The sequence below is a fragment of the Stegodyphus dumicola genome, chromosome 1, assembly GCF_044657685.1.
Source record: "Stegodyphus dumicola isolate Sdum_Otavi_A_Nest chromosome 1, ASM4465768v1".
Classification (NCBI taxonomy): Eukaryota; Metazoa; Arthropoda; class Arachnida; order Araneae; family Eresidae; genus Stegodyphus; species Stegodyphus dumicola.
The window spans coordinates 5087959-5099389 of NC_140768.1; positions in this window are offsets into that span (position 1 = coordinate 5087959).

Here is an 11431-nt window from a genome sequence, read left to right on the forward strand (position 1 = left end):
CGAAGATCGATCTTTATATAGCGTCTTCGAAATGACAAAAATTTTCCTGTAAAACCTATGCGCATTGATATTTGAAGCTTGCCTAAAATTACGAATGCATACTTCTCAAGTTTCTTAAGCGGTTTCCAAAGACAGATACGAATCAGACATATAAGTGAATTTAGGATGAAAGCATTGAAGATGTAGAGAAATTAGGTTATTTCAAAGCAGGAGAAATAAAAAATGAGCAATGCCCTCGTCGGGACTGGAATCACGGACTTCTCGAATACGCGTCAAGCTTGCTGACCACTACACCATGAAGGCATGCTAAGAATGGGGAGAAATACCTTACAAAGTAAACTATTATCGAATTCCGTGGTTCGATTCCCGGCGAAGGCTGTTGCATATTTTTCATCTTTTCTGTTTCCAATTAACTTAATGACTCTAGAAGTGGCGCCCGAACTAAAAGGGTTGTGGATGATGATTCTCCGCCCCAAGGATTTGGTGACTAGGTCCCCTAAATATCTTAGTCGCCCTTTAGAAAGGGGAGTATATAAGGTATTTCTCCCACTTCCCTAGCGTGCCTTCATGGTGTAACAGTAGCACGCTGGGCCGGTATTCCAGAGGTCTGTGGTTCGATTCCCGGCGAAGGGGTTGCATATTTTTCATCTTTTCTGCTTCCAATTAACCTAATGATGACTCTCCTTGCTAAACGGAAGATTTATAGATAAAACCACAATTTTTTTTTCTAATTCTATGCAAATATGTTCAAAATTATGTATATTTAAAATAATTAGTGTTTTTTAACCCTTTGTTGTATCATGTCCACTCTAGTAGACAAAAATTTAAATTTGTTTATTCTTCTTAACAGATTCCATTCCTGTGTTTATATTATATTATTAGAACTTTCAACTGTCGATCATAGATGACTGTATAGCATCACTAAGTGAAGCATTGCTATTTGGAAAATGGCTGCTACTTCTGTTTTCAAGTTAGTACAATTTCTCATTGTAAACGTTATATAATATTGCTTACATTTTCTTATACTGCCATTTTTTATTCATAATTAGTCAATTTAGACATTTTATTTTAAATGTCAGTTTGAGAAAATTGTGGACTGGGTCGATAAAGATCTACCGAAAAGATTGAATTGAAACCCAAATGTACTGCTTATGAAGCCAAAACACCACTGGAAATGTTTATGTTTGGCAAGGAATTTCTAGAACATTTGACATTTTGAATCCAATAGGTACAGGTTACAAATTCGTAGCAAAAGGAATTCAATCACAATCGACGAAATGAAGGTATTTTGGGGTTATCTGTATGTGCATGTCAGTTGTAGATTTACCATTTAGAAGATGGTAATGATCGCTGCAAATGAGGCAGGAAATGATTTCAAATGCAATGACCGTCAATCGTCGGGAAGAGATTTGTATGCATGTACGTATATGCATGCTGTCGACTGTAGTGAACAAACTGTAGCAATTATTTAAAACGAAATTTGAATAAAATTATTTTTTTATTATTACTAAGGTTATTTTAAGTAGAAAAAATGCAAACATTTTCGTTTAACTTCTCTAGATTAATTCAGAAGTCAAACAACAAAAATCAGCGTTATATTTACAAAACACTGATTTTTGTTGTTTGACTTCTGAATTAGTATTTATTCGGCGTGTTATTGTGTCTTAATTCTCTAGATTATTTGTATGCAACAAAGGGTTAATCAAGTATTAATTGAAGTAGAAATTACTTAAGTGCTTTGCCGAAATTAGTCATCCTTTCACGAAGAGGTAACAACTGCATTCTTACAGCTAAAACTCTTTTCATCCCCTTTTTCTTTAGTATTAAATGTATTTTTAGTTTACTTTGTAAGGTATTTCTCCCCCCTTCTTAGCCTGCCTTCATGGTGTAGTGGTCAGCAAGCTTGACGCGTATTCGCGAAGTCCGTGGTTCCAGTCCCGACGAGGACATTGCTCAATTTTTATTTCTCCTGCTTTGAAATAACCTAATTTCTCTACATCTTCAATGCTTTCATCCTAAATTCACTTATATCTCTGATTCGTAACTGTCTTTTGAAACCGCTTAAGGGGACTCATACACCTTAAAACAGATAAGATGTTCGAATAGGTGACTGTTGCAAGAATTGGGATAACTTATTTATTTTAAAAGCAATTACTTCCAACTTTTTACAGCTGACTACATAATATAGCTGCTTTCTGAAATAGTGATCAGAAAGTTTGTGTTGCCACAAATATTTTTATAATTTAATCCGATTTGTGACAACATTTTTCGTCACGTTCCCAACTTGCGCGCACAGTTTAAAACATTCTGTTTCACAATTTAATTCCATATTTAATATATAGCTTTCATAACATTCGGAAACTACTGCGAACCTAAAATTCTAAAAATTTCATGTTAAATTTTTATTTTATTTCGAGTTGAGTTTATAAAATTTATTTTATTAACAAAATTTTTAATGTTTTCGTCCATATAATTTTTCAATATTAAAATATTCATCAGATTGTTGATTCAGTTAGAAAGTAATGCCCATCTAAAGAATTCCATCCAGTTTCAAGTATGTACCATGAGCCATTTTTAAAATATCATGCGCGCAAGGTGGAAACATGGCGAAATAGTTTGTCACAAAGAGGATTAAATTACAAAAATATTTGTGGCAACACAAACTTTCTGGTTACTACTTTCCAAAGCAGCTATATTACGTAGTCAGCTGTCAAAAGTTGGAAGTAATTGCTTTTAAAATAAATAAAATATCCCAATTCTTGCAACAGTCACATATTCGAAGATCATAAGGGGTTTAAAGTGTATGAGTCCCCTTAATAAGTTGTTAAGGCAGATTTATGAAGGAGCTTTCTAAATAACTATGTACCTAAATCACACACTCGTCCGTCAAACATTACCATAAATTTATTTTGCGAGTTATCGCAAAAAACTTAAACTGACTCTGACAGTATAAACAAGCAAGCAAATGAGATTTTAATTTACCTCACTATAAGTGAGTTCGAAACTAAAATAGTACGAAATAAAAAAATATCTTTGACTCAGTAAGTAGCTGAAATTACAATACAACTAGATATAATGCTAAGTGTTTCTAGTCAAGTCTACTGTGTCATTGGGTTGTACAACCTAATTTTAATTAAAACATATTCGCCAGTGTAGTACTAATATCTCACTTTATGATGCAAGGTAGGCGGGGCGACAGAAACGTAGCCAAAGATCTTTCTACTATAATTAATACGAAGATTTTTTTTTATTTCACAAAGCTGATTGTTTGTTAATGAAGTAATTAAACGTATAAAAATATAATATGAAAACTTCATATTCCAGTATATCATATGAAAGTAGAATTTGCCATTAAAAACTCAAAATAATTAAAATGATTTTATATAAAAATATAAAATTTCGTGCAAGTATTTCGCTTCACTTTTTAAATATTAATAACATCTACTGTTGCCATCCCGCTAATTCTTTATTATAGAGTAACTTTAAAATTCAAAGCTTAACCAATTTCTAATTCAGCAGTCTTGACTTTTTCTGTTTCGTTTGAAATCTAAAAATTAGCAAACCGCTTTAAAATTGTTGTGCCACTTTGAAAGAAAAATTAAAACATAATTTTAAAAAATTCGAAAGCTTCCAGATTTTATGTTACGAACAAAGTGACGTTTCTATCATTCACGTTTCGAGAACATTTGGGGTAACGCCTCTTTAGGTTAAAAATATTTAAAACAACATATCTTTAGAATTTCGGATAGACGGTCTCGCGCGTTGGAGATAAAAATGTTTTATTCCGTACACTGTTGCCACTGCTCGCTTTGAAATCGATGAAGTTTTAAGTTCACACCTTAAACCCCTCATGATCTTCGAATATGTGACTGGTGCAAGAATTGGGATATTTTATTTATTTTAAAAGAAATTACTTCCCATTTTTCATAGCTGACTACATAATATAGATGCTTTGAAACCTAGTAACCAGAAAGTTTGTGTTGCCACAAATATTTTTGTAATTTAATCCTCTTTGTGACAAAATATTTCGCCATGTTTCCACCTTGCGCGCATGATATTTTAAAACTGGATAAAGGTACATACTTGAAATTCGATTGAATTCTTTATATGGGCACCATTTTCTAACTGAACCAACAATCTGATGAATATTTTAATATTGAAACATTTTATGGACGAAAACATTACAAATTTTGTTAATAAAATACATTTTATAAACTCAACTCAAAATAAAATAAAAATTGAACATGAAACTTCTAGAATTTTAGGTTCACAGTAGTTTCCAAATGTTATTAAAGCTATCTATTAAACATGGAATTAAATTATGGAACAGAATGTTTTAAACTGTGCGCGCAATTTGGAAACATGACGAAAAATGTTGTCACAAAGCGGATTAAATTATAAAAATATTTGTGGCAACATGAACTTTCTGATTATTATTTCAGAGAACAGCTATATTATGTAGTCAGCTGTAAAAACTTGGTAGTAATTGCTTTTAAAATAAATAAGTTATCCCAATTCTAAATTCAACATTTGAGCTTCCAGGTTTCAGTGTTCGGGTGGAGGACTACGTTATTAAAAATTTGATAGCTCTAGGTACCGTTGATTTTTTACAGTGCGAGAAACATATATACAGTCATGCAGATTCATCAGTACTTAATTTCTTTAAACATAATTCAGGGCGATAATATTTGATGGAAACAATTTGAAAAGTGATTCAGCGCTTTTATTAATTTGACGCAAAATGCCGTTTCGATAATATTGTAATAGCCTTTATGGGCTAACGCCTCTTTAGGCTTAAAATAAAGGAATGTGTAAGGATGCTTGCGATGTATACGTTACTACAAATTTTCATCATAACCATTCTTTGTTATTTTTATACATAAAACAGTGAGTGATCATGTAGCGAGTGAGTGAGTGAGTGACGGAGGACGTGGGCACCATCCCTCTACCGTTACGGTTAATTGGTATGAGCACCACGTCCGCCCTTATCTAGAATGACATAATTAGATACTTAGGTTATCGCTACCCATTCAGACTTGCATGGTACATATTGCCATACTCTGACTTGCATGACTATTACACATGCCGCACCATTTTTCGGACTTGCTTATTCATACTTGCAGGGTGCATTTACATTCATATTGCATGGTGCATATTTCACACATTTCATATTACACATTACATTTACTGGGAAATTGAATATGACTTATATGTTTAAGGTTCTTTGCATCCGTAAGGTTCAATATTTATCTTTTGTATTCAATACAGATTACATTTCTAAGAATTTAATTATTAATTAATAATGTTAATTAATACTTGCATGGTACATATCATACACATTTCATTGTGCAGTTTACATTTACTGAGAGATTGATTAATACTTTTGTTTAGGGTATTTAATATTTATGTTTAAGGGTTTTTACACCTGTTTGGTCAATTCTTAGTATAAGTATGTATAGTTGGGTGCTTAGGTTAACACATAGGTTGGCTTTACGTATTAATTATTATTTACAGTTTGCATAGTACATATTACACACATTGGTACATATTATACACATTAAATAGTACTGTGAATATTGACATGGTACATATTCCACACAATAGTGATCATGTAGTATGTGATCTACCGCTTTTAGAAAATTAGTTATTTTTTAGATGGCGCCACTCAAAGGGTTTTTAGAATCTAACGGGAGAAAAAGTGGCGGATAAAAGAAAGGATTGAAACAATAACCAATTTTAGTTACAGCCATCTAAAAAAATAACTAACTAAAAGCGTTAGATCACATACTGTATAATTACCATGCATGTGCATGGGCGATCAACCTGGATTGGATGTGTAATCAAGAAACAGAGTTAAAATAACTGACTTAAAACTATGTGCATTGGCGCAACTTTTGTAATACTGAAAATAAACTAAAGTTCTCCATCGGCTGGCAGCACGTGTTACATCGGATCCGACAATTTCGAAAACAAAAACAATATTTCTTCCATCTAATAATTCCATTTTAGCTAAGCTCGTATACTATTATTGCATTGAATAAGGAAGAAAATTTTATTGGCAAAAGCAAAACTTTATTTCATTGTGTAAATTAAATAATGCAAGGAGCAATTTGTTTCCTTCTGGAACTAAGTGGACGCGTGTCAGCTTTCCTTCATAAAGTCATAAGTATTATATAAATTATACACCAGTCTGTTACTTTTATTTTGCAAGACTTATTTTACGTGGCTATTTTCTGTGCACAATTTATACCTCAAAAATGCGTCAGCCCAGAAGCTCTATTAATTTCGTTTTGGCATTTTGCGTTGAATACTTTAAATGTCGGTTCACTTTACAAACTGTTGCCAACAAATATTACAGTCTTTTATTATATTTAAAGAAATTAAATAATTAAGAATCTGTATAAATGTATGAATTTTTCTCGCATTGTGATGAAACGACGGTACCTAGAGCCATCCAGTTTTGAATAACATACGTTTCCATCCGAATATGGGCATCTGGAAGCCCAAATCTTTAATTTGTTTTATTATCTGTTTCATATTTGGTAAAACTTAAACGAAATTTTTATTAAAAAACTCAACGATTTCAAAGCGAGTCATGGCGACACTGTACGAAAAAAAAATTATTTGCGATATTGCTGTTGAACTTAATTCTATGATTTACAAGCGAAGAATATGATATTTAATAAATAAGATAACCCTCAAATAGTCCCTTAGGACGTAATGTAAAATTTGAGAGATTTCAGATTTCTAGCCCAAAGGGCGTTAGCCCAGAAGTGCTATTAATTTAGCTTTGGAATTTTGCGTTGAAAACTTTAAATGTCATTTCACTTTTTCAAATTATTTTTTCTTCATTTCTAAGCTTATAATACTTAGCATTTATAATGTCGTATAAATGCATTGTATTTATTACTACTTATAGTTAGCTAAACGAATTATTAATAAACAAAGTTCTACTTAGTCTGAACTGGAACTTTAGTCCCAAAAACCTTACGACAGATAGATAGTTATGGTTATGGCTGCGACAACAAACTTTTTTTTTTTTTTTTTTTTTTTTTTTTTTGGCAAAAAGAGCACGACTTTGCGCTGCAAATAATCACTACTTCTTGTGGTAAAGTAAAATGAGTGCAGTCACATAAAATATAAATATGATAAATAATCTAAACCGTACAGAGAAGTTCAACCGCTCAGAGAACACTTAAGCTAGCTCAACCTTTCTTTACCATTTTACCTTACTTTACTATTTAATTATGGTAAATTAAGGTAAAGTTTATTTTATTTTACTCTACTTATTTTAACTTTACCATTTTAATTATCTATCGGCTGCGAGAAATCACCAAAGCAGGTGTAATTAACCAAAGCTGGCAGAATTCTAACAACACTACGCAATTGTGCCAGGGTCTCTCTCTCTTCCTATATCCAAAAGAATGCAGCTGAAATACATAAAAAGTTAATTTGCAATCTAGTGGGGAATACGGAAAGAAGAAGTTAAAGTAAAGATCAAAATCATGATAACTAGTTAGTTTAACACGAGAACCTTGCGTCATAATAGTGGGATAATTTTTATTAAAGTAATAAGAATCACATATCAATTATTTAACATTGTTTATAATAATGTTGTAAATAAAATATCGTAATAAATATCGCCTGTAGTCCAACTTTTGATGCAACTGGATATTCTGAGAGATATATTTCTCTCGTTCCGTCCGCTTTAGATAATTGAAATAGCAGCAAAAATTTCCTTTTGTGTAAAATAATGCGTATCCCAATCTTTTTTATACGGTAGATATGTTTTTAAGAAACTGCACAATAAACATACCACGCCTAAAAAAGAATTAGAATATTGGTTCTAGAGGCGAAAACTCTAATACAATATGCATATTTTTTACGAAGGTTAAACAGCTCAAAATTTTTAATTAAATATTTATCATAACAAAATTGATTAATTAAAAGGTTATCCAATAATTATTACGTTTTATTAAAATATTTAAATGCTTTGAACTTTAAACATCAACGAAATACCAAAATACTTCGAATGGGAATTTTCGTCGCTTGATATGACCTCTTTATTATGAAGGAAATAAGTTTTGCTTTTTATTTCTTGTCCAAATTAAACTACTTCTGCTGTCTTTCATTTCCAGTTTATACTTGTATTCCTAAATGCTCTTCATTTAACCTTTAAAATCTTGGTAAAGAAAAGGAATAATTTATATCGATTTTGTAGAAAAAGCACTAAAATCTCAATGATAATGCAGCTGAGTAGTTTCACAGTTTAAGGGGGCTCATACACCTTAAGTCCCTTATGAACTTCGAAAATGTGACTGTTGCAAGAATTGGGATATTTTATTTATTTTAAAAGCAATTACTTCCACTTTTTTACAGATGATTACATAATATAACTGCTTTGGAAACTAGTAACCAGAAAGTTTGTGCTGCCACAGATATTTTTGTAATTTAATCCGCTTTGTGATAAAAATTTTTCGTCATATCTTCACTTTGCCCGCATTATATTTTAAAAATGGCTAATGGTACATACTTGAAATTTGGTGGAATTCTTAATATGGGCACTATTTTCTAACTGAACCAAAAATCTGATGAATATTTTAATATTAAAAAATTTTATGCACGAAAACATTACAGAATTTTTTAATAAAATACATTTTATAAACTCAACTCCAAATAAAATAAAAATTTAACATAAAGTTCTTAGAGTTTTTGGTTCACAGTAGTTTAATGTTTTAAATTGTGCATGCATGACGAAAACTTTGTCACAAAGCGGATTAAATTATAAAAATATTTGTGGCAACACAAACTTTCTGATTGCTAGTTCAGAAAGCAACTATATTATGAAGTCAGCTGTAAAAGATTGGATGTAATTGCTTTTAAAATAAATAAGTTATCCCAATTCTTGCAACATTCACATATTCGAAGATCAGATGGGTTTTAAGGTGTATGAGTCCCATTAAGAGAACGCGGTTTAAACAATGTTAGAGAGAAGTAAATCAGGTACAAAAAGAGCTCTTTTTGGACCTCTTTCAGCAATTTACAAGATTTACATTTTACGTGATTTAGGAAAGAAACAAATCACGTAAAATGTAAATCTTGTAAATTCCGAGTTAAAACGGAATTTGGTATACGTGTTATATAGCTTGTTATGTGCGTTGGATACATCTAAAACAAAACGTCAGTTATTTTGCTTATTTAGTATTCTCAGCTCTTACTGGGAGAGGGTCGAAGCAACAATTAAAACGATCCCACATAAGATCGCCAAACTGAGAGCATCTCTACGCCAAGCACATCGATTTCATTCTAACCACGGTCACCCCTTTCACGGCGCAAGCCTGCGATGGCGGCGATCGATTCATCGGCCATCAGTGACACCTGGTGTCGGAGTGAAGCAGCAATCAACTGCATCGATGGTTCCCCACGAGAAAGTTCCCGGATTCTACGCCTCCAGTGACGTCACCAAGCACCCGGTATACATCCGATGTCACAGAAGGTTCCAAAAATCAGCATGGTGTAAGGTGAACTCTTGGAGAATCAGCATTTTCAAGGACATTATATTTGTCAACATGTTCAACTCCCTGGGAAATCGATTTTTCAAATTCACACTGCTCCGCAACATAAGCGGCTTTCTTCAATTGTAGGGCTGGAGTCGAAACTTTCTCGAAGAAAGAACACGGAACCCAACCCAAAAACTCATCTTTTATGACATTCCACGCAAAACATTTAACTCATGTGTGTTGAGAAGATTTAGACTGCAAAAGAAAACATATTGTTCAAAAATCCTATAATATATAAATGCTATGAACGAGAATCCCATGAGAATAAATATTTATAGAAATCGTAATTTTGTGGATTTGATGAATAAGCGAAATCGAAACTGATCAGCCAGAACATTTCATAAGTGAAATATATGCTTAATTTGCTCTTAAAAGAAACAGCATATTTATTTTTACAGTTTCCATTCTTGTTTGCAACATGTTACTTATTTTTACATAAAACTATAACAAACTTTTAAGAAATAAAGCTTACGCAACGCTTATCAACGAACGCTAGAAGTAACAACGTTTTTAGCTCGACTCGTTGTTGCCACACGGCGAATCTTAATAACTATTCAAAACATTACCTCATGTTGCCACTTAGGAAGTCTTAATAATTATATAGAAACATTAAATTATATTACACTACAATTTAAACCACCATAATATATGATAAGCTATTATTATATTGTCTCCGTATGAACTCCTGTATCGTTTTTAGATAATTACGGAAAATAATTACAGTGGATTTCCAATTATCCGAATCAATTGGAAACGGAACTTATTTGGTTAATCAAAAATTCGGATAAGAGGATTTTTTCCGAAGAAAGGGCCTACGTACATTTTTGTTAACTGCTGCATATACTGTATGTTGAAAATAGGAGAAAAAAACTATTTTTAAAGAAAACGAGTTTTTAATTAATTAAAATACAAATACAACGCTTTTGCGTACATATTATATAGCGTACTGTACAGTACTTACAAGTGTTGAAAGTCATTGCTTTCTGAACATCTCGGTCAAAGTAAGCTGTATGGCGGACACCGTGCTTGCACTTAAAACATTTAGCCAGCCGTTACTTGCTTTAAGTGGACTCATACACTTTAAACTCCTTATGATCTTCGAATAGGTGACTGTTGCAAGAATTGGGATAACTTATTTATTTTAAAAGCAATTACTACCAACTTTTTACAGATGACTACATAATATAGCTGCTTTCTGAAATAGTAATCAGAAAGTTTGTGTTGCCACAAATATTTTTATAATTTAATCTTTTTCGTCACGTTTTTCGTCACGTTTCCAACTTGCGCGCACAGTTTAAAACATTCTATTTCGCAATTTAATTCCATATTTAATATATAGCTTTTATAACATTTGGAAACTACTGTGAATCTAAAATTCTAAAAATTTCATGTTAAATTTTTATTTTATTTTGAGTTAAGTTTATAAAATGTATTTTATTAGCACAATTTTTAATGTTTTCGTCCATAAAATTTTTCAATATTAAAATATTCATCAGATTGTTGGTTCAGTTAGAAAGTAGTGCCCATATAAAGAATTGCATCCAATTTCAAGTATGTACCATTAGCCATTTTTAAAATATCATGCGCGCAAGGTGGGAACATGGCGAAATATTTTGTCACAAAGAGGATTAAATTACAAAACTATTTGTGGCAACACAAAATTTCTGGTTACTATTTTCCAAAGCAGCTATATTATGTAGTCAGCTGTAAAAAGTTGGAAGTAATTGCTTTTAAAATAAATAAAATATGGGAATTCTTGCAACAGTCACATATTCGAAGATCATAAGGGGTTTAAGGTGTATGAGCTCCCTTAAAGAATGAACAACCAAGCTCCTGAGATAAAATCTTAGCTTTTCACAAAGAATTGGATC